A 26,361-nucleotide genomic window follows, 5' to 3' on the forward strand; every position below is an offset into this window, starting at 1 on the left:
CTGTTCCGCCTTCTGAACACAAGAGGGAGCCCTAGCACTGTGATTACTGCAGCATAGACTAGGCGACAGCTGTCCAACATTCTGACGACTAGATGTGATTGCTGTAGCACAGACTAGGCGGCATCTGTTCCACCTTCTGACCACTAGGGGGAGTCCAGCACTGATTTCTACAGAAAAGACTGGGGTGTTGGGCCAGCATGAGCTCCACCTTCTGACCAATACGGGGAAACCAGCACAGCACTATGATTTCTGCAGCACATACTAAGCGGCAGCTATTTCACATTATAAAAACTAGAGGGAGACCGGCACTGTTTCTGCAGCACAGAGTAGGTGACAGCTGTTCCACCTTCTGCCCACAAGGGGGAGCCCAGCACTGTGATTACTGTAGTACAGACTATGCGACTATGTGCCACCTTCTGACCAATAGGAGAGCCCAACACTGATTTCTACAGCACAGAATAAGCGTAACTGTTCCACCTTCTGACCACTAGAGGGAGCCCAGCACTGTAATTGCTATATCACAGACAAGGTGGCAGCTTTTCCATCTCCTGACCAACAGAGGGAGCCTAGCACTGTTATTGATTAGCACAGACAATGTAGCAGCTGTTCCACCTTCTGACCACTAGAGGGAGCCCAGTACTGTGATTGTTGTATCGAAGACAAGGCGGCAGCTGTTTCACCTTATGACCAATAGGGGGAGTTCAGCACTGTGATTGCTGCAGCATAGCAAAGGTGGCAACTGTTATTATACCTTTTGACCATTAGGGGGAGCCCAGCACTGTGATTTCTGCTTCGTATACTAGGCGGCAGCAGTTCGTTCTGACCACAAGGGGAAGCTCATCCAGCACTGTTTTCTACCGGACAGACTAGGGGTGTTGGACCAACCAGTAGTTGTTCCACCATCTGAACACTAGGGGGAGCCCTGCAGTGTGATTACAGTTGCATAGAATAAGCTATTATAGCTGTACCACCTTCTGACCAATAGCAGGAGCCAAGCACTTTGATTTATGCAGCACAGGCAAGGCGGCAGCTGTTCCAACTTCTGACCAATAGGGGGAGCCCAGCACTGTGATTTCTGCAGCACAGGCAAGGCGGCAGCTGTTCCACCTTCTGACCACATGAGGGAGCCAAGCACTGTGATTTACTATGGGCATCGTCCTCCCGTCCCTGTGATCCCCCTGCTCTCGCTCTCCCTACTGCGCCTGTCCTTCGCTTGAAGCCCGCCATCTTTCTGCACCCACACCTCCACAAGCGGCGACATTCTTCGGCCAGGGCCAGCCGTTATCCTGCGGTGTGACATCCATGAACATGCTCCCATCTAGTGCGGGCACAACATAGGGACCCCCGGGAGGAGGCAGTGTCTCCTCTCACGCCGGAAAGTGGGTGTAGCAAGATGGCGGCCAGGGCCGGCCTGAGCAGCTCGGGAGGTGACGAGTTAAAATGCTGGGGCTGGAGAGCAGAGCTAGCGAGCGGCTCGTTGGTCTAGGGGTATGATTCTCGCTTCGGGTGCGAGAGGTCCCGGGTTCAAATCCCGGACGAGCCCAGTTTTTCTTTTTCTGTTTTGTTTTCCTTCATAATTCAGACAGAAGCGTCACAAGGTGTCAGAGACCTGTAATTACACAAGATGCCGGCGCTGACACCCTCTGTGCTGCGCACACTAATCCCCCACGTTACACTGAGCTGCTGCCATCTCTCCCCATGTAGCACATATAATGATGGTGTGTGTGTGGCCATGATCAGGCTCCTGCATGAGGGGCCCCTCAGCTGCTGTGTGGAGAGAGTCTGGGATGGGGCCGGGCATGTAGGGTGGAAATGAGGCTGGAAATACGGACAACGCTTCAGCAAAAAAACTGGGCTCGTCCGGGATTTGAACCCGGGACCTCTCGCACCCTAAGCGAGAATCATACCCCTAGACCAACGAGCCACGTACAGTGCTGGGGACACACGTGTGTACTAAAGCTGGCTACACCTGGCACTGTGACTGGCATTACTGTGCTCTATGCTGTGAGCTGGCTACACCTGGCACTGTGACTGGCATTACTGAGCTCTATGCTGTGAGCTGGCTACACCTGGCACTGTGACTGGCATTACTGAGCTCTATGCTGTGAGCTGGCTACACCTGGCACTGTGACTGACATTACTGAGCACTATGCTGTGAGCTGGCTACACATGGCACTGTGACTGGCATTACTGTGCTCTATGCTGTGAGCTGGCTACACCTGGCACTGTGACTGGCATTACTGCGCTCTATGCTGTGAGCTGGCTACACATGGCACTGTGACTGGCATTACTGCGCTCTATGCTGTGAGCTGGCTACGCACGGCACTGTGACTGGCATTACTGAGCTCTATGCTGTGAGCTGGCTACGCACGGCACTGTGACTGGCATTACTGCGCTCTATGCTGTGAGCTGGCTACACCTGGCACTGTGACTGGCATTACTGCGCTCTATGCTGTGAGCTGGCTACACATGGCACTGTGACTGGCATTACTGCGCTCTATGCTGTGAGCTGGCTACGCACGGCACTGTGACTGGCATTACTGAGCTCTATGCTGTGAGCTGGCTATGCACGGCACTGTGACTGGCATTACTGTGAGCTGGCTACGCACGGCACTGTGACTGGCATTACTGCGCTCTATGCTGTGAGCTGGATACACACGGCACTGTGACTGGCATTACTGCGCTCTATGCTGTGAGCTGGCTACACTTGGCACTGTGACTGGCATTACTGCGCTCTATGTTGTGAGCTGGCGACACACGGCACTGTGACTGGCATTACTGCGCTCTATGCTGTGAGCTGGCTACACACGGCACTGTGACTGGCATTACTGCGCTCCATGCTGTGAGCTGGCTACACTTGGCACTGTGACTGGCATTACTGTGCTCTATGCTGTGAGCTGGCTACGCATGGCACTGTGACTGGCATTACTGCGCTCTATGCTGTGAGCTGGCTACGCACGGCACTGTGACTGGCATTACTGTGCTCTATGCTGTGAGCTGGCTACACCTGGCACTGTGACTGGCATTACTGCGCTCTATGCTGTGAGCTGGCTACACTTGGCACTGTGACTGGCATTACTGCGCTCAATGCTGTGAGCTGGCTACACACGGCACTGTGACTGGCATTACTGTGCTCTATGCTGTGAGATGGCTACACACGGCACTGTGACTGGCATTACTGCGCTCTATGCTGTGAGCTGGCTACACATGGCACTGTGACTGGCATTACTGCGCTCTATGCTGTGAGCTGGCTACACCTGGCACTGTGACTGGAATTACTGAGCTCTATGCTGTGAGCTGGCTATGCATGGCACTGTGACTGGCATTACTGCGCTCTCTGCTGTGAGCTGGCTACACATGGCACTGTGACTGGCATTACTTGCGCTCTATGCTGTGAGCTGGCTACACCTGGCACTGTGACTGGTATTACTGAGCTCTATGCTGTGAGCTGGCTATGCATGGCACTGTGACTGGCATTACTGCGCTCTCTGCTGTGAGCTGGCTACACATGGCACTGTGACTGGCATTACATGCGCTCTATGCTGTGAGCTGGCTACACCTGGCACTGTGACTGGCATTACTGCGCTCTATGCTGTGAGCTGGCTACACTTGGCACTGTGACTGGTATTACTGAGCTCTATGCTGTGAGCTGGCTACACTTGGCACTGTGACTGGTATTACTGAGCTCTATGCTGTGAGCTGGCTACACCTGGCACTGTGACTGGTATTATTGCGCTCTATGCCGCGTGATGGCTATGCATGGCACTGTGACTAGCATTACTGCGCTCTCTGCTGTGAGCTGGCTACACATGGCACTGTGACTGGCATTACTTGCGCTCTATGCTGTGAGCTGGCTACACCTGGCACTGTGACTGGTATTACTGAGCTCTATGCTGTGAGCTGACTATGCATGGCACTGTGACTGGCATTACTTCGCTCTCTGCTGTGAGCTGGCTACACATGGCACTGTGACTGGCATTACTTGCGCTCTATGCTGTGAGCTGGCTACACCTGGCACTGTGACTGGTATTACTGCGCTCTATGCCACGTGATGGCTATGCATGGCACTGTGACTGGCATTACTGCGCTCTATGCCGCGAGCTGGCTACGCATGGCACTGTGACTGGCATTACTGTGCTTTATGCTTCTGTGCCACATGTTGTTATTTGTTTTACATTTTAACATAAGATTTACTTTTTTTTTGTTTAATATTATTATTATAATAGTTATTATCATGCTCGTTGTTATTTTTCCTGAGACACAGCCCTGGACAATAGGCAGCCATTTGTAGCAACTGTTTGGGACATCTCATCGCTCATTTCATGTAGGGACGTTTCTACTGTCATTATAATTAAATGTTAGTAATTAGATTATACATACACATCCCCCCCTCTCTCTCTCTCTCTCTTCCTCTCCCTCTCTCTCTCTCTCTTTCTCTTCCTCTCCATCTCCCCCTCTCTCTCTCCCTCTTCCTCTCCCTCTCCCTCTCTCTCTCTTTCTCTTTCTCTTCCTCTCCATCTCCCCCTCTCCCTCTCTTCCTCTCCCCCTCTCTCTCTCCCTCCATCTCCCTCTCTCCTTCTCTCTTCCTCTCCCTCCCTCTCTCTCTCCATCTCTCTTCCTCTCCCCCTCTCTCTCTCCCTCCATCTCCCTCTCTCCTTCTCCCTCTCTCTCCCTCTCCCTCCCTCCCTCTCTCTCTCTCCCTCCCTCCCTCCCTCTCCATCTCTCTCCCTCTCTCTCTCCCTCTCTCCCTCCCTCCCTCCCTCCCTCTCCCTCTCTCTCTCTCTCTCTCTCCCTCCCTCTCTCTCTCTCTCCCTCTCTCTTCCTCTCCCCCTCTCTCTCTCCCTCCATCTCCCTCTCTCCTTCTCTCTCCCTCTCCCTCTCTCTCCCTCTCCCTCCCTCCCTCTCTCCCTCTCTCCCTCCCTCCCTCCCTCCCTCCCTCTCTCTCTCTCTCTCTCTCTCTCACTCTCTCTCATTACCTCAGTGTTTGTACTCGATATTCAGAAATTACATTTATTCCTTTCATACACAGAATCATATTATTGCTGTTATTGTAAACGTCTGTCTGATTACTGTGCAGGGCCCCCAATATAATATCTATCCATTTAAATGCATATTTAATGCCACTTATTGGCTAATGACATCCTTTCCCGCTCTCCCTACACAACGCTCTATATGGAATACAGCTGCGAGGTACGCTGTGCCGCTCTCCCTATACAGCGCTCTATATGGGATACAGCTGTGAGGTACGCTGTGCCGCTCTCCCTATACAACGCTCTATATGGGATACAGCTGCGAGGTACGCTGTGCCGCTCTCCCTACACAACGCTCTATATGGGATACAGCTGCGAGGTACGCTGTGCCGCTCTCCCTATACAACGCTCTATATGGGATACAGCTGTGAGGTGCGCTGTGCCGCTCTCCCTATACAACGCTCTATATGGGATACAGCTGCGAGGTACGCTGTGCCGCTCTCCCTACACAACACTCTATATGGGATACAGCTGCGAGGTACGCTGTGCCGCTCTCCCTATACAACGCTCTATATGGGATACAGCTGTGAGGTATGCTGTGCCGCTCTCCCTATACAACGCTCTATATGGGATACAGCTGCGAGGTACGCTGTGCCACTCTCCCTACACAACGCTCTATATGGGATACAGCTGCGAGGTACGCTGTGCCATTCTCCCTACACAACGATCTATATGGGATACAGCTGCGAGGTACGCTGTGCCTTTCTCCCTACACAACGCTCTATATGGGATACAGCTGTGAGGTACGCTGTGCCGTTCTCCCTACACAATGCTCTATATGGGATACAGCTGCGAGGTACGCTGTGCCATTCTCCCTACACAACGCTCTATATGGGATACAGCTGTGAGGTACGCTGTGCCACTCTCCCTACACAATGCTCTACATGGGATACAGCTGCGAGGTACGCTGTGCCATTCTCCGTACACAACGCTCTATAAGAGATACAGCTGCGAGGTATGCTGTGCCGTTCTCCCTACACAACGCTCTATATGGGATACAGCAGCGAGGTACGCTGTGCCATTCTCCCTACACAACGATCTATATGGGATACAGCTGCGAGGTACGCTGTGCCATTCTCCCTACACAACGCTCTTTATGGGATACAGCTGCAAGGTACGCTGTGCCATTCTCCCTACACAACGATCTATATGGGATACAGCTGTGAGGTACGCTGTGCCGCTTTCCCTACACAATGGTCTATATGAGATTACAGCTGTGAGGTACGCTGTGCCGCTCTCCCTACACAACGCTCTATATGGGATACAGCTGCGAGGTACGCTGTGCCGCTCTCCCTACACAATGCTCTATATGTGATACAGCTGTGAGGTACGCTGTGCCGCTCTCCCTATACAACGTTCTATATGGGATACAGCTGCGAGGTACGCTGTGCCGCTCTCCATACACAACACTCTATATGGGAAACAGCTGCGAGGTATGCTGTGCCATTCTCCCTACACAACGCTCTATATGGGATACAGCTGCGAGGTATGCTGTGCCATTCTACTTACACAACGCTCTATATGGGATACAGCTGCGAGGTACGCTGTGCCGCTCTCCTTATACAACGCTCTATATGGGATACAGCTGCGAGGTACGCTCTGCTGCTCTCCCTACTCAATGCTCTATATGGGATACAGCACTGAGGTACGCTGTGCCCCTCTCCCTACACAACGCTCTATATGGGATACAGCTGCGAGGTACGCTGTGCCATTCTCCGTACACAACGCTCTATATGGGATAAAGCTGCGAGGTATGCTGTGCCGCTCTCCCTACACAACACTCTATATGGGATACAGCTGCGAGGTACGCTGTGCCGTTCTCCCTACACAACGCTCTATATGGGATACAGCTGCGAGGTACGCTGTGCCATTCTCACTACACAACGATCTATATGGGATACAGCTGCGAGGTACGCTGTGCCATTCTCCCTACACAATGCTCTATATGGGATACAGCTGCGAGGTACGCTGTGCCATTCTCCCTACACAACGCTCTATATGGGATACAGCTGCGAGGTACGCTGTGCCGCTCTCCCTATACAATGCTCTATATGGGATACAGCTGCGAAGTACGCTGTGCCGCTCTCCCTACACAACGCTCTATATGGGATACAGCTGTGAGGTACGCTGTGCCATCCTCCGTACACAACGCTCTATATGGGATACAGCTGCGAGGTATGCTGTGCCGTTCTCCCTACACAACGCTCTATATGGGATACAGCAGCGAGGTACGCTGTGCCATTCTCCCTACACAACGATCTATATGGGATACAGCTGCGAGGTACGCTGTGCCATTCTCCCTACACAACGCTCTATATGGGATACAGCTGCGAGGTACGCTGAGCCATTCTCCCTACACAACGATCTATATGGGATACAGCTGTGAGGTACGCTGTGCCGCTCTCTCTACACAATGGTCTATATGAGATTACTGCTGTGAGGTACGCTGTGCCGCTCTCCCTACACAACGCTCTATATGGGATACAGCTGCGAGGTACGCTGTGCCGCTCTCCCTACACAATGCTCTATATGGGATACAGCTGTGAAGTACGCTGTGCCGCTCTCCCTATATAACGTTCTATATGGGATACAGCTGCGAGGTAGCTGTGCCGCTCTCCATAGACAACGCTCTATATGGGATACAGCTGCGAGGTATGCTGTGCCATTCTCCCTACACAACGCTCTATATGGGATACAGCTGCGAGGTACGCTGTGCCGCTCTCCTTATACAACGCTCTATATGGGATACAGCTGCGAGGTACGCTGTGCCGCTCTCCCTATAAAACGCTCTATATGGGATATAGCTGCGAGTTACGCTATGCCGCTCTCCCTACACAACGCTCTATATGGGATACAGCTGCGAGGTACGCTATGCCGCTTTCCCTATACAACGCTCTATATGGGATACAGCTGTGAGGTACGCTGTGCCGCTCTCCCTACACAATGCTCTATATGGGATATAGCTGCGAGGTACGCTGTGCCATTCTCCGTACACAACGCTCTATATGGGATACAGCTGCGAGGTATGCAGTGCCGTTCTCCCTACACAACGCTCTATATGGGATACAGCAGCGAGGTACGCTGTGCCAATCTCCCTACACAACGATCTATATGGGATACAGCTGCGAGGTACGCTGTGCCATTCTCCCTACACAACGCTCTATATGGGATACAGCTGCGAGGTACGCTGTGCCTTTCTCCCTACACAACGCTCTATATGGGATACAGCTGTGAGGTACGCTGTGCCACTCTTCCTACACAATGCTCTATATGGGATACAGCTGCGAGGTACGCTGTGCCATTCTCCGTACACAACGCTCTATAAGGGATACAGCTGCGAGGTATGCTGTGCCGCTCTCACTACACAACACTCTATATGGGATACAGCTGCGAGGTACGCTGTGCCGTTCTCCCTACACAACGCTCTATATGGGATACAGCTGCGAGGTACGCTGTGCCATTCTCCCTACACAACGATCTATATGGGATACAGCTGCTAGGTACGCTGTGCCTTTCTCCCTACACAACGCTCTATATGGGATACAGCTGTGAGGTACGCTGTGCCGTTCTCCCTACACAATGCTCTATATGGGATACAGCTGCGAGGTACGCTGTGCCATTCTCCCTACACAACGCTCTATATGGGATACAGCTGCGAGGTACGCTGTGCCGATCTCCCTACACAACGCTCTATATGGGATACAGCTGTGAGGTACGCTGTGCCACTCTCCCTACACAATGCTCTATATGGGATACAGTTGCGAGGTACGCTGTGCCATTCTCCGTACACAACGCTCTATAACGGATACAGCTGCGAGGTATGCTGTGCCGTTCTCCCTACACAACGCTCTATATGGGATACAGCAGCGAGGTACGCTGTGCCATTCACCCTACACAACGATCTATATGGGATACAGCTGCGAGGTATGCTGTGCCATTCTCCCTACACAACGCTCTTTATGGGATACAGCTGCGAGGTACGCTGTGCCATTCTCCCTACACAACGATCTATATGGGATACAGCTGTGAGGTACGCTGTGCCGCTTTCCCTACACAATGGTCTATATGAGATTACAGCTGTGAGGTACGCTGTGCCGCTCTCCCTACACAACGCTCTATATGGGATACAGCTGCGAGGTACGCTGTGCCGCTCTCCCTACACAATGCTCTATATGTGATACAGCTGTGAGGTACGCTGTGCCGCTCTCCCTATACAACGTTCTATATGGGATACAGCTGCGAGGTACGCTGTGCCGCTCTCCATACACAACACTCTATTTGGGAAACAGCTGCGAGGTATGCTGTGCCATTCTCCCTACACAACGCTCTATATGGGATACAGCTGCGAGGTATGCTGTGCCATTCTACTTACACAACGCTCTATATGGGATACAGCTGCGAGGTACGCTGTGCCGCTCTCCTTATACAACGCTCTATATGGGATACAGCTGCGAGGTACGCTGTGCTGCTCTCCCTACTCAATGCTCTATATGGGATACAGCACTGAGGTACGCTGTGCCCCTCTCCCTACACAACGCTCTATATGGGATACAGCTGCGAGGTACGCTGTGCCATTCTCCGTACACAACGCTCTATATGGGATACAGCTGCGAGGTACGCTGTGCCATTCTCCCTACACAACGATCTATATGGGATACAGCTGCTAGGTACGCTGTGCCTTTCTCCCTACACAACGCTCTATATGGGATACAGCTGTGAGGTACGCTGTGCCGTTCTCCCTACACAATGCTCTATATGGGATACAGCTGCGAGGTACGCTGTGCCATTCTCCCTACACAACGCTCTATATGGGATACAACTGCGAGGTACGCTGTGCCGATCTCCCTACACAACGCTCTATATGGGATACAGCTGTGAGGTACGCTGTGCCACTCTCCCTACACAATGCTCTATATGGGATACAGTTGCGAGGTACGCTGTGCCATTCTCCGTACACAACGCTCTTTAACGGATACAGCTGCGAGGTATGCTGTGCCGTTCTCCCTACACAACGCTCTATATGGGATACAGCAGCGAGGTACGCTGTGCCATTCACCCTACACAACGATCTATATGGGATACAGCTGCGAGGTACGCTGTGCCATTCTCCCTACACAACGCTCTTTATGGGATACAGCTGCGAGGTACGCTGTGCCATTCTCCCTACACAACGATCTATATGGGATACAGATGTGAGGTACGCTGTGCCGCTTTCCCTACACAATGGTCTATATGAGATTACAGCTGTGAGGTACGCTGTGCCGCTCTCCCTACACAACGCTCTATATGGGATACAGCTGCGAGGTACGCTGTGCCGCTCTCCCTACACAATGCTCTATATGTGATTCAGCTGTGAGGTACGCTGTGCCGCTCTCCCTATACAACGTTCTATATGGGATACAGCTGCGAGGTACGCTGTGCCGCTCTCCATACACAACACTCTATTTGGGAAACAGCTGCGAGGTATGCTGTGCCATTCTCCCTACACAACGCTCTATATGGGATACAGCTGCGAGGTATGCTGTGCCATTCTACTTACACAACGCTCTATATGGGATACAGCTGCGAGGTACGCTGTGCCGCTCTCCTTATACAACGCTCTATATGGGATACAGCTGCGAGGTACGCTGTGCTGCTCTCCCTACTCAATGCTCTATATGGGATACAGCACTGAGGTACGCTGTGCCCCTCTCCCTACACAACGCTCTATATGGGATACAGCTGCGAGGTACGCTGTGCCATTCTCCGTACACAACGCTCTATATGGGATACAGCTGCGAGGTATGCTGTGCCGCTCTCCCTACACAACACTCTATATGGAATACAGCTGCGAGGTACGCTGTGCCGTTCTCCCTACACAACGCTCTATATGGGATACAGCTGCGAGGTACGCTGTGCCATTCTCACTACACAACGATCTATATGGGATACAGCTGCGAGGTACGCTGTGCCATTCTCCCTACACAACGGTCTATATGGGATACAGCTGCGAGGTACGCTGTGCCATTCTCCCTACACAACGCTCTATATGGGATACAGCTGTGAGGTACGCTGTGCCGTTCTCCCTACACAATGCTCTATATGGGATACTGCTGCGAGGTACGCTGTGCCATTCTCCCTACACAACGCTCTATATGGGATACAGCTGCGAGGTACGCTGTGCCGCTCTCCCTATACAATGCTCTATATGGGATACAGCTGCGAAGTACGCTGTGCCGCTCTCCCTACACAACGCTCTATATGGGATACAGCTGTGAGGTACGCTGTGCCATTCTCTGTACACAACGCTCTATATGGGATACAGCTGCGAGGTATGCTGTGCCGTTCTCCCTACACAACGCTCTATATGGGATACAGCAGCGAGGTACGCTGTGCCATTCTCCCTACACAACGATCTATATGGGATACAGCTGCGAGGTACGCTGTGCCATTCTCCCTACACAACGCTCTATATGGGATACAGCTGCGAGGTACGCTGAGCCATTCTCCCTAGACAACGATCTATATGGGATACAGCTGTGAGGTACGCTGTGCCGCTCTCTCTACACAATGGTCTATATGAGATTACTGCTGTGAGGTACGCTGTGCCGCTCTCCCTACACAACGCTCTATATGGGATACAGCTGTGAGGTACGCTGTGCCGCTCTCCCTACACAATGCTCTATATGGGATACAGCTGTGAGGTACGCTGTGCCGCTCTCCCTATACAATGTTCTATATGGGATACAGCTGCGAGGTATGCTGTGCCATTCTCCCTACACAACGCTCTATATGGGATACAGCTGCGAGGTACGCTGTGCCGCTCTCCTTATACAACGCTCTATATGGGATACAGCTGCGAGTTACGCTATGCCGCTCTCCCTACACAACGCTCTATATGGGATACAGCTGCGAGGTATGCTATGCCGCTTTCCCTATTCAACGCTCTATATGGGATACAGCTGTGAGGTACGCTGTGCCGCTCTCCCTACAAAACGCTCTATATGGGATACAGCTGCGAGATACGCTGTGCCACTCTCCCTACACAATGCTCTATATGGGATACAGCTGCGAGGTACGCTGTGCCATTCTCCCTACACAACGCTCTATATGGGATACAGCTGCGAGGTACGCTGTGCCATTCTCCCTACACAACGCTCTATATGGGATACAGCTGCGAGGTACGCTGTGCCGCTCTCCCTACACAACGCTCTATATGGGATACAGCTGTGAGGTACGCTGTGCCACTCTCCCTACACAATGCTCTATATGGGATACAGCTGCGAGGTATGCTGTGCCATTCTCCATATTCAACGCTCTATATGGGATACAGCTGCGAGGTATGCTGTGCCGCTCTCCCTACACAACACTCTATATGGGATACAGCTGCGAGGTACGCTGTGCCGTTCTCCCTACACAATGCTCTATAAGGGATACAGCTGCGAGGTACGCTGTGCCATTCTACCTACACAACGATCTATATGGGATACAGCTGTGAGGTACGCTGTGCCATTCTCCCTACACAACGCTCTATATGGGATACAGCTGTGAGGTACGCTGTGCCGTTCTCCCTACACAATGCTCTATATGGGATACAGCTGCGAGGTACGCTGTGCCATTCTCCCTACACAACGCTCTATATGGGATACAGCTGCGAGGTACGCTGTGCTGCTCTCCCTACACAACACTCTATATGGGATACAGCTGTGAGGTACACTGTGCCGCTCTCCCTACACAACGCTCTATATGGGATACAGCTGTGAGGTACGCTGTGCCGCTCTCCCTACACAACACTCTATATGGAATACAGCTGTGAGGTACGCTGTGCCACTCTCCCTACACAATGCTCTATATGGGATATAGCTGCGAGGTACGCTGTGCCATTCTCCGTACACAACGCTCTATATGGGATACAGCTGCGAGGTATGCTGTGCCGTTCTCCCTACACAACGCTCTATATGGGATACAGCAGCGAGGTACGCTGTGCCAATCTCCCTACACAACGATCTATATGGGATACAGCTGCGAGGTACGCTGTGCCATTCTCACTACACAACGATCTATATGGGATACAGCTGTGAGGTACGCTGTGCCATTCTCCCTACACAACGGTCTATATGGGATACAGCTGCGAGGTACGCTGTGCCATTCTCCCTACACAACGCTCTATATGGGATACAGCTGTGAGGTACGCTGTGCCGTTCTCCCTACACAATGCTCTATATGGGATACTGCTGCGAGGTACGCTGTGCCATTCTCCCTACACAACGCTCTATATGGGATACAGCTGCGAGGTACGCTGTGCCGCTCTCCCTATACAATGCTCTATATGGGATACAGCTGCGAAGTACGCTGTGCCGCTCTCCCTACACAACGCTCTATATGGGATACAGCTGTGAGGTACGCTGTGCCATTCTCTGTACACAACGCTCTATATGGGATACAGCTGCGAGGTATGCTGTGCCGTTCTCCCTACACAACGCTCTATATGGGATACAGCAGCGAGGTACGCTGTGCCATTCTCCCTACACAACGATCTATATGGGATACAGCTGCGAGGTACGCTGTGCCATTCTCCCTACACAACGCTCTATATGGGATACAGCTGCGAGGTACGCTGAGCCATTCTCCCTACACAACGATCTATATGGGATACAGCTGTGAGGTACGCTGTGCCGCTCTCTCTACACAATGGTCTATATGAGATTACTGCTGTGAGGTACGCTGTGCCGCTCTCCCTACACAACGCTCTATATGGGATACAGCTGTGAGGTACGCTGTGCCGCTCTCCCTACACAATGCTCTATATGGGATACAGCTGTGAGGTACGCTGTGCCGCTCTCCCTATACAATGTTCTATATGGGATACAGCTGCGAGGTATGCTGTGCCATTCTCCCTACACAACGCTCTATATGGGATACAGCTGCGAGGTACGCTGTGCCTCTCTCCTTATACAACGCTCTATATGGGATACAGCTGCGAGTTACGCTATGCCGCTCTCCCTACACAACGCTCTATATGGGATACAGCTGCGAGGTATGCTATGCCGCTTTCCCTATTCAACGCTCTATATGGGATACAGCTGTGAGGTACGCTGTGCCGCTCTCCCTACAAAACGCTCTATATGGGATACAGCTGCGAGATACGCTGTGCCACTCTCCCTACACAATGCTCTATATGGGATACAGCTGCGAGGTACGCTGTGCCATTCTCCCTACACAACGCTCTATATGGGATACAGCTGCGAGGTACGCTGTGCCATTCTCCCTACACAACGCTCTATATGGGATACAGCTGCGAGGTACGCTGTGCCGCTCTCCCTACACAACGCTCTATATGGGATACAGCTGTGAGGTACGCTGTGCCACTCTCCCTACACAATGCTCTATATGGGATACAGCTGCGAGGTATGCTGTGCCATTCTCCATATTCAACGCTCTATATGGGATACAGCTGCGAGGTATGCTGTGCCGCTCTCCCTACACAACACTCTATATGGGATACAGCTGCGAGGTACGCTGTGCCGTTCTCCCTACACAATGCTCTATAAGGGATACAGCTGCGAGGTACGCTGTGCCATTCTACCTACACAACGATCTATATGGGATACAGCTGTGAGGTACGCTGTGCCATTCTCCCTACACAACGCTCTATATGGGATACAGCTGTGAGGTACGCTGTGCCGTTCTCCCTACACAATGCTCTATATGGGATACAGCTGCGAGGTACGCTGTGCCATTCTCCCTACACAACGCTCTATATGGGATACAGCTGCGAGGTACGCTGTGCTGCTCTCCCTACACAACACTCTATATGGGATACAGCTGTGAGGTACACTGTGCCGCTCTCCCTACACAACGCTCTATATGGGATACAGCTGTGAGGTACGCTGTGCCGCTCTCCCTACACAACACTCTATATGGAATACAGCTGTGAGGTACGCTGTGCCACTCTCCCTACACAATGCTCTATATGGGATATAGCTGCGAGGTACGCTGTGCCATTCTCCGTACACAACGCTCTATATGGGATACAGCTGCGAGGTATGCTGTGCCGTTCTCCCTACACAACGCTCTATATGGGATACAGCAGCGAGGTACGCTGTGCCAATCTCCCTACACAACGATCTATATGGGATACAGCTGCGAGGTACGCTGTGCCATTCTCCCTACACAACGCTCTATATGGGATACAGCTGCGAGGTACGCTGTGCCTTTCTCCCTACACAACGATCTATATGGGATACAGCTGTGAGGTACGCTGTGCCGCTCTCCCTACACAATGGTCTATATGAGATTACAGCTGTGAGGTACGCTGTGCCGCTGTCCCTACACAACGCTCTATATGGGATACAGCTGCGAGGTACGCTGTGCCGCTCTCCCTACACAATGCTCTATATGGGATACAGCTGTGAGGTACTCTGTGCCGCTCTCCCTATACAACGTTCAATATGGGATTAAGCTGCGAGGTACGCTGTGCCGCTCTCCATACACAACACTCTATATGGGATACAGCTGCGAGGTATGCTGTGCCATTCTCCCTACACAACGCTCTATATGGGATACAGCTGCGAGGTATGCTGTGCCATTCTCCCTACACAACGCTCTATATGGGATACAGCTGCGAGGTACGCTGTGCCGCTCTCCTTATACAACGCTCTATATGGGATACAGCTGCGAGGTACGCTGTGCTGCTCTCCCTACACAATGCTCTATATGGGATACAGCTGCGAGGTACGCTGTGCCACTCTCCGTACACAACGCTCTATATGGGATACAGCTGCGAGGTACGCTGTGCCGCTCTCCTTATACAACGCTCTATATGGGATACAGCTGCGAGGTATGCTGTGCCGTTCTCCATACAGAACACTCTATATGGGATACAGCTGTGAGGTACGCTGTGCCGCTCTCCCTACACAACCCTCTATATGGGATACAGCTGCGAGGTACGCTGTGCCACTCTCCCTACACAATGCTCTACATGGGATACAGCTGTGAGGTACGCTGTGCCGTTCTCCCAACACAATGCTCTATATGGGATACAGCTGCGAGGTACGCTGTGCCATTCTCCCTACACAACGCTCTATATGGGATACAGCTGCGAGGTACGCTGTGCCGCTCTCCCTACACAACGCTCTATATGGGATACAGCTGTGAGGTACGCTGTGCCACTCTCCCTACACAATGCTCTATATGTGATACAGCTGCGAGGTACGCTGTGCCATTCTCCGTACAAAACGCTTTATATGGGATACAGCTGCGAGGTACGCTGTGCCGCTCTCCCTACACAACTCTCTATATGGGATACAGCTGTGAGGTACGCTGTGCAACTCTCCCTACACAATGCTCTATATGGGATACAGCTGCGAGGTACGCTGTGCCATTCTCTGTACACAACTCTCTATATGGGATACAGCTGTGAGGTACGCTGTGCAACTCTCCCTACACAATGCTCTATATGGGATACAGCTGCGAGGTACGCTGTGCCATTCTCCGTACACAACGCTCTATATGGGATACAGCTGCGAGGTACGCTGTGCCGCTCTCCCTACACAACGCTCTATATGGGATACAGCTGTGAGGTACGCTATGCCACTCTTCAAGTTCCTACACAATGCTCTATATGGGATACAGCTGCGCGCTTACGCTGTGCCATTCTCCGTACACAACGCTCTAAATGGGATACAGCTGCGAGTTATGCTGTGCCGCTCTCCCTACACAACACCCTATATGGGATACAGCTGCGAGGTACGCTGTGCCGTTCTCGCTACACAACGCTCAATATGGGATACAGCTGCGAGGTACGCTGTGCCTTTCTCCCTACACAACGATCTATATGGGATACAGCTGCGAGGTATGCTGTGCCATTCTCCCTACACAACGCTCTATATGGGATACAGCTGTGAGGTACGCTGTGCCGTTCTCCCTACACAATGCTCTATATGGGATACAGCTGCGAGGTACGCTGTGCCGTTCTCCCTACACAACGCTCTATGTGGGATACAGCAGCGAGGTACGCTGTGCCATTCTCCCTACACAAAGATCTATATGGGAAACAGCTGCGAGGTACGCTGTGCCATTCTCCCTACACAACGCTCTATATGGGATACAGCTGCGAGGTACGCTGTGCCATTCTCCCTACACAACGATCTATATGGGATACAGCTGTGAGGTACGCTGTGCCGCTCTCCCTACACAATGGTCTATATGAGATTACAGCTGTGAGGAACGCTGTGCCGCTCTCCCTACACAATGCTCTATATGGGATACAGCTGCGAGGTACGCTGTGCCGCTCTCCCTACACAATGCTCTATATGGGATACAGCTGTGAGGTACGCTGTGCCGATCTCCTTATACAACGCTCTATATGGGATACAGCTGCGAGGTACGCTGTGCCGCTCTCCTTATACAACGCTCTATATGGGATACAGCTGCGAGGTACGCTGTGCTGCTCTCCCTACACAATGCTCTATATGGGATACAGCACTTTGGTACGCTGTGCCCCTCTCCCTACACAACGCTCTATATGGGATACAGCTGCGAGGTACGCTGTGCCATTCTCCATACACAACGCTCTATATGGGATACAGCTGCGAGGTATGCTGTGCCGCTCTCCCTACACAACACTCTATATGGGCTACAGCTGCGAGGTACGCTGTGCCGTTCTCCGTACACAACGCTCTATATGGGATACAGCTGCGAGGTACGCTGTGCCATTCTGACTACACAACGATCTATATGGGATATAGCTGCAAGGTACGCTGTGCCATTCTCCCTACACAACGGTCTATATGGGATACAGCTGCGAGGTACGCTGTGCTGCTCTCCCTACACAACACTCTATATGGGATACAGCTGTGAGGTACACTGTGCCGCTCTCCCTACACAACGCTCTATATGGGATACAGCTGTGAGGTACGCTGTGCCACTCTCCCTACACAATGCTCTATATGGGATACAGCTGCGAGGTACGCTGTGCCATTCTCCCTACACAACGCTCTATATGGGATACAGCAGCGAGGTACGCTGTGCCATTCTCCCTACACAACGATCTATATGGGATACAGCTGCGAGGTACGCTGTGCCATTCTCCCTACACAACGCTCTATATGGGATACAGCTGCGAGGTACGCTGTGCCATTCTCCCTACACAACGATATATATGGGATACAGCTGTGAGGTACGCTGTGCCGCTCTCCCTACACAATGGTCTATATGAGATTACAGCTGTGAGGTACGCTGTGCCGCTCTCCCTACACAATGCTCTATATGGGATACAGCTGTGAGGTACGCTGTGCCGCTCTCCCTATACAACGTTCTATATGGGATACAGCTGCGAGGTACGCTGTGCCGCTCTCCATAGACAACACTCTATATGGGATAGAGCTGCGAGGTATGCTGTGCCATTCTCCCTACACAACGCTCTATATGGGATACAGCTGCGAGGTACGCTGTGCCGCTCTCCTTATACAACGCTCTATATGGGATACAGCTGCGAGGTACGCTGTGCCATTCTCCCTACACAACGCTCTATATGGGATACAGCTGCGAGGTACGCTGTGCCATTCTCCGTACACAATGCTCTATATGGGATACAGCTGCGAGGTATGCTGTGCCGCTCTCCCTACACAACACTCTATATGGGCTACAGCTGCGAGGTACGCTGTGCCGTTCTCCGTACACAACGCTCTATATGGGATACAGCTGCGAGGTACGCTGTGCCATTCTCACTACACAACGATCTATATGGGATACAGCTGCGAGGTACGCTGTGCCATTCTCCCTACACAACGCTCTATATGGGATACAGCTGTGAGGTACGCTGTGCCGTTCTCCCTACACAATGCTCTATATGGGAAACAGCTGCGAGGTACGCTGTGCCATTCTCCCTACACAACGCTCTATATGGGATACAGCTGCGAGGTACGCTGTGCCGCTCTCCCTATACAATGCTCTATATGGGATACAGGTGCGAAGTACGCTGTGCTGCTCTCCCTACACAACGCTCTATATGGGATACAGCTGTGAGGTACGCTGTGCCATTCTCCGTACACCGCGCTCTATATGGGATACAGCTGCGAGGTACGCTGTGCCGCTCTCCCTACACAACGCTCTATATGGGATATAGCTGTGAGGTACGCTGTGCCACTCTCCCTACACAATGCTCTATATGGGATACAGCTGCGAGGTACGCTGTGCCATTCTCCCTACACAACGCTCTATATGGGATACAGCAGCGAGGTACGCTGTGCCATTCTCCCTACACAACGATCTATATGGGATACAGCTGCGAGGTACGCTGTGCCATTCTCCCTACACAACGCTCTATATGGGATACAGCTGCGAGGTACGCTGTGCCATTCTCCCTACACAACGCTCTATATGGGATACAGCTGTGAGGTACGCTGTGCCGCTCTCCCTACACAATGGTCTATATGAGATTACAGCTGTGAGGTACGCTGTGCCGCTCTCCCTACACAATGCTCTATATGGGATACAGCTGTGAGGTACGCTGTGCCGCTCTCCCTATACAACGTTCTATATGGGATACAGCTGCGAGGTACGCTGTGCCGCTCTCCATAGACAACACTCTATATGGGATAGAGCTGCGAGGTATGCTGTGCCATTCTCCCTACACAACGCTCTATATGGGATACAGCTGCGAGGTACGCTGTGCCGCTCTCCTTATACAACGCTCTATATGGGATACAGCTGCGAGGTACGCTGTGCCATTCTCCCTACACAACGCTCTATATGGGATACAGCTGCGAGGTACGCTGTGCCATTCTCCGTACACAACGCTCTATATGGGATACAGCTGCGAGGTATGCTGTGCCGCTCTCCCTACACAACACTCTATATGGGCTACAGCTGCGAGGTACGCTGTGCCGTTCTCCGTACACAACGCTCTATATGGGATACAGCTGCGAGGTACGCTGTGCCATTCTCACTACACAACGATCTATATGGGATACAGCTGCGAGGTACGCTGTGCCATTCTCCCTACACAACGCTCTATATGGGATACAGCTGTGAGGTACGCTGTGCCGTTCTCCCTACACAATGCTCTATATGGGATACAGCTGCGAGGTACGCTGTGCCATTCTCACTACACAACGATCTATATGGGATACAGCTGCGAGGTACGCTGTGCCATTCTCCCTACACAACGCTCTATATGGGATACAGCTGTGAGGTACGCTGTGCCGTTCTCCCTACACAATGCTCTATATGGGATACAGCTGCGAGGTACGCTGTGCCATTCTCCCTACACAACGCTCTATATGGGATACAGCTGCGAGGTACGCTGTGCCGCTCTCCCTATACAATGCTCTATATGGGATACAGCTGCGAAGCACGCTGTGCTGCTCTCCCTACACAACGCTCTATATGGGATACAGCTGTGAGGTACGCTGTGCCATTCTCCGTACACCGCGCTCTATATGGGATACAGCTGCGAGGTACGCTGTGCCGCTCTCCCTACACAACGCTCTATATGGGATACAGCTGTGAGGTACGCTGTGCCACTCTCCCTACACAATGCTCTATATGGGATACAGCTGCGAGGTACGCTGTGCCATTCTCCCTACACAACGCTCTATATGGGATACAGCAGCGAGGTACGCTGTGCCATTCTCCCTACACAACGATCTATATGGGATACAGCTGCGAGGTACGCTGTGCCATTCTCCCTACACAACGCTCTATATGGGATACAGCTGCGAGGTACGCTGTGCCATTCTACCTACACAACGATATATATGGGATACAGCTGTGAGGTACGCTGTGCCGCTCTCCCTACACAATGGTCTATATGAGATTACAGCTGTGAGGTACGCTGTGCCGCTCTCCCTACACAATGCTCTATATGGGATACAGCTGTGAGGTACGCTGTGCCGCTCTCCCTATACAACGTTCTATATGGGATACAGCTGCGAGGTACGCTGTGCCGCTCTCCATAGACAACACTCTATATGGAATAGAGCTGCGAGGTATGCTGTGCCATTCTCCCTACACAACGCTCTATATGGGATACAGCTGCGAGGTACGCTGTGCCGCTCTCCTTATACAACGCTCTATATGGGATACAGCTGCGAGGTACGCTGTGCCATTCTCCCTACACAACGCTCTATATGGGATACAGCTGCGAGGTACGCTGTGCCATTCTCCGTACACAACGCTCTATATGGGATACAGCTGCGAGGTATGCTGTGCCGCTCTCCCTACACAACACTCTATATGGGCTACAGCTGCGAGGTACGCTGTGCCGTTCTCCGTACACAACGCTCTATATGGGATACAGCTGCGAGGTACGCTGTGCCATTCTCACTACACAACGATCTATATGGGATACAGCTGCGAGGTACGCTGTGCCATTCTCCCTACACAACGCTCTATATGGGATACAGCTGTGAGGTACGCTGTGCCGTTCTCCCTACACAACGCTCTATTTGGGATACAGCTGTGAGGTACGCTGTGCCGCTCTCCCTACACAATGCTCTATATGGGATACAGCTGTGAGGTACGCTGTGCCGTTCTCCCTACACAATGCTCTATATGGGATACAGCTGCGAGGTACGCTGTGCCATTCTCCCTACACAACGCTCTATGTGGGATACAGCTGCGAGGTACGCTGTGCCGCTCTCCCTACACAACGCTCTATATGGGATACAGCTGTGAGGTACGCTGTGCCACTCTCCCTACACAATGCTCTATATGGGATACAGCTGCGAGGTACGCTGTGCCATTCTCCCTACACAACGTTCTATATGGGATACAGCAGCGAGGTACGCTGTGCCATTCTCCCTACACAACGATCTATATGGGATACAGCTGCGAGGTACGCTGTGCCATTCTCCCTACACAACGCTCTATATGGGATACAGCTGCGAGGTACGCTGTGCCATTCTCCCTACACAACGATATATATGGGATACAGCTGTGAGGTACGCTGTGCCGCTCTCCCTACACAATGGTCTATATGAGATTACAGCTGTGAGGTACGCTGTGCCGCTCTCCCTACACAATGCTCTATATGGGATACAGCTGTGAGGTACGCTGTGCCGCTCTCCCTATACAACGTTCTATATGGGATACAGCTACGAGGTACGCTGTGCCGCTCTCCATAGACAACACTCTATATGGGATAGAGCTGCGAGGTATGCTGTGCCATTCTCCCTACACAACGCTCTATATGGGATACAGCTGCGAGGTACGCTGTGCCGCTCTCCTTATACAACGCTCTATATGGGATACAGCTGCGAGGTACGCTGTGCCATTCTCCCTACACAACGCTCTATATGGGATACAGCTGCGAGGTACGCTGTGCCATTCTCCGTACACAACGCTCTATATGGGATACAGCTGCGAGGTATGCTGTGCCGCTCTCCCTACACAACACTCTATATGGGCTACAGCTGCGAGGTACGCTGTGCCGTTCTCCGTACACAACGCTCTATATGGGATACAGCTGCGAGGTACGCTGTGCCATTCTCACTACACAACGATCTATATGGGATACAGCTGCGAGGTACGCTGTGCCATTCTCCCTACACAACGCTCTATATGGGATACAGCTGTGAGGTACGCTGTGCCGTTCTCCCTACACAATGCTCTATATGGGATACAGCTGCGAGGTACGCTGTGCCATTCTCACTACACAACGATCTATATGGGATACAGCTGCGAGGTACGCTGTGCCATTCTCCCTACACAACGCTCTATATGGGATACAGCTGTGAGGTACGCTGTGCCGTTCTCCCTACACAATGCTCTATATGGGATACAGCTGCGAGGTACGCTGTGCCATTCTCCCTAAACAACGCTCTATATGGGATACAGCTGCGAGGTACGCTGTGCCGCTCTCCCTATACAATGCTCTATATGGGATACAGGTGCGAAGTACGCTGTGCTGCTCTCCCTACACAACGCTCTATATGGGATACAGCTGTGAGGTACGCTGTGCCATTCTCCGTACACCGCGCTCTATATGGGATACAGCTGCGAGGTACGCTGTGCCGCTCTCCCTACACAACGCTCTATATGGGATACAGCTGTGAGGTACGCTGTGCCACTCTCCCTACACAATGCTCTATATGGGATACAGCTGCGAGGTACGCTGTGCCATTCTCCCTACACAACGCTCTATATGGGATACAGCAGCGAGGTACGCTGTGCCATTCTCCCTACACAACGATCTATATGGGATACAGCTGCGAGGTACGCTGTGCCATTCTCCCTACACAACGCTCTATATGGGATACAGCTGCGAGGTACGCTGTGCCATTCTCCCTACACAACGATATATATGGGATACAGCTGTGAGGTACGCTGTGCCGCTCTCCCTACACAATGGTCTATATGAGATTACAGCTGTGAGGTACGCTGTGCCGCTCTCCCTACACAATGCTCTATATGGGATACAGCTGTGAGGTACGCTGTGCCGCTCTCCCTATACAACGTTCTATATGGGATACAGCTGCGAGGTACGCTGTGCCGCTCTCCATAGACAACACTCTATATGGGATAGAGCTGCGAGGTATGCTGTGCCATTCTCCCTACACAACGCTCTATATGGGATACAGCTGCGAGGTACGCTGTGCCGCTCTCCTTATACAACGCTCTATATGGGATACAGCTGCGAGGTACGCTGTGCCATTCTCCCTACACAACGCTCTATATGGGATACAGCTGCGAGGTACGCTGTGCCATTCTCCGTACACAACGCTCTATATGGGATACAGCTGCGAGGTATGCTGTGCCGCTCTCCCTACACAACACTCTATATGGGCTACAGCTGCGAGGTACGCTGTGCCGTTCTCCGTACACAACGCTCTATATGGGATACAGCTGCGAGGTACGCTGTGCCATTCTCACTACACAACGATCTATATGGGATACAGCTGCGAGGTACGCTGTGCCATTCTCCCTACACAACGCTCTATATGGGATACAGCTGTGAGGTACGCTGTGCCGTTCTCCCTACACAATGCTCTATATGGGATACAGCTGCGAGGTACGCTGTGCCATTCTCACTACACAACGATCTATATGGGATACAGCTGCGAGGTACGCTGTGCCATTCTCCCTACACAACGCTCTATATGGGATACAGCTGTGAGGTACGCTGTGCCGTTCTCCCTACACAATGCTCTATATGGGATACAGCTGCGAGGTACGCTGTGCCATTCTCCCTACACAACGCTCTATATGGGATACAGCTGCGAGGTACGCTGTGCCGCTCTCCCTATACAATGCTCTATATGGGATACAGCTGCGAAGTACGCTGTGCTGCTCTCCCTACACAACGCTCTATATGGGATACAGCTGTGAGGTACGCTGTGCCATTCTCCGTACACCGCGCTCTATATGGGATACAGCTGCGAGGTACGCTGTGCCGCTCTCCCTACACAACGCTCTATATGGGATACAGCTGTGAGGTACGCTGTGCCACTCTCCCTACACAATACTCTATATGGGATACAGCTGCGAGGTACGCTGTGCCATTCTCCCTACACAACGCTCTATATGGGATACAGCAGCGAGGTACGCTGTGCCATTCTCCCTACACAACGATCTATATGGGATACAGCTGCGAGGTACGCTGTGCCATTCTCCCTACACAACGCTCTATATGGGATACAGCTGCGAGGTACGCTGTGCCATTCTCCCTACACAACGATATATATGGGATACAGCTGTGAGGTACGCTGTGCCGCTCTCCCTACACAATGGTCTATATGAGATTACAGCTGTGAGGTACGCTGTGCCGCTCTCCCTACACAATGCTCTATATGGGATACAGCTGTGAGGTACGCTGTGCCGCTCTCCCTATACAACGTTCTATATGGGATACAGCTGCGAGGTACGCTGTGCCGCTCTCCATAGACAACACTCTATATGGGATAGAGCTGCGAGGTATGCTGTGCCATTCTCCCTACACAACGCTCTATATGGGATACAGCTGCGAGGTACGCTGTGCCGCTCTCCTTATACAACGCTCTATATGGGATACAGCTGCGAGGTACGCTGTGCCATTCTCCCTACACAACGCTCTATATGGGATACAGCTGCGAGGTACGCTGTGCCATTCTCCGTACACAACGCTCTATATGGGATACAGCTGCGAGGTATGCTGTGCCGCTCTCCCAACACAACACTCTATATGGGCTACAGCTGCGAGGTACGCTGTGCCGTTCTCCGTACACAACGCTCTATATGGGATACAGCTGCGAGGTACGCTGTGCCATTCTCACTACACAACGATCTATATGGGATACAGCTGCGAGGTACGCTGTGCCATTCTCCCTACACAACGCTCTATATGGGATACAGCTGTGAGGTACGCTGTGCCGTTCTCCCTACACAACGCTCTATTTGGGATACAGCTGTGAGGTACGCTGTGCCGCTCTCCCTACACAATGCTCTATATGGGATACAGCTGTGAGGTACGCTGTGCCGTTCTCCCTACACAATGCTCTATATGGGATACAGCTGCGAGGTACGCTGTGCCATTCTCCCTACACAACGCTCTATATGGGATACAGCTGCGAGGTACGCTGTGCCGATCTCCCTACACAACGCTCTATATGGGATACAGCTGTGAGGTACGCTGTGCCACTCTCCCTACACAATGCTCTATATGGGATACAGCTGCGAGGTATGCTGTGCCATTCTCCCTACACAACGCTCTATATGGGATACAGCAGCGAGGTACGCTGTGCCATTCTCCCTACACAACGATCTATATGGGATACAGCTGCGAGGTACGCTGTGCCATTCTCCCTACACAACGCTCTATATGGGATACAGCTGTGAGGTACGCTGTGCCATTCTCCCTACACAACGATATATATGGGATACAGCTGTGAGGTACGCTGTGCCGCTCTCCCTACACAATGGTCTATATGAGATTACAGCTGTGAGGTACGCTGTGCCGCTCTCCCTACACAATGCTCTATATAGGATACAGCTGTGAGGTACGCTGTGCCGCTCTCCCTATACAACGTTCTATATGGGATACAGCTGCGAGGTACGCTGTGCCGCTCTCCATAGACAACACTCTATATGGGATACAGCTGCGAGGTATGCTGTGCCATTCTCCCTACACAACGCTCTATATGGGATACAGCTGCGAGGTACGCTGTGCCGCTCTCCTTATACAACGCTCTATATGGGATACAGCTGCGAGGTACGCTGTGCCATTCTCCCTACACAACGCTCTATATGGGATACAGCTGCGAGGTACGCTGTGCCATTCTCCCTACACAACGATATAAATGGGATACAGCTGTGAGGTACGCTGTGCCGCTCTCCCTACACAATGGTCTATATGAGATTACAGCTGTGAGGT

The 26,361-nt window shown here is 52.1% G+C and overlaps 2 non-coding genes across 2 annotated transcripts; one reads left to right on the top strand and one right to left on the bottom strand.

The window, feature by feature from the left end:
• The first annotated feature begins 1,471 nt into the window (after positions 1-1,471).
• Positions 1,472-1,543, top strand: TRNAP-CGG (transfer RNA proline (anticodon CGG)). The gene has a single exon. It is a non-coding gene; the product is annotated as a tRNA-Pro (tRNA).
• A 309-nt stretch (positions 1,544-1,852) lies between these two features.
• On the bottom strand, positions 1,853-1,924 carry TRNAP-AGG (transfer RNA proline (anticodon AGG)). The gene has a single exon. It is a non-coding gene; the product is annotated as a tRNA-Pro (tRNA).
• Positions 1,925-26,361: the final 24,437 nt, after the last annotated feature.

The sequence above is a fragment of the Taudactylus pleione genome, unplaced genomic scaffold (genome assembly GCF_031769625.1).
Source record: "Taudactylus pleione unplaced genomic scaffold, aTauple2 ptg000361l, whole genome shotgun sequence".
NCBI lineage: Eukaryota > Metazoa > Chordata > Amphibia > Anura > Myobatrachidae > Taudactylus > Taudactylus pleione.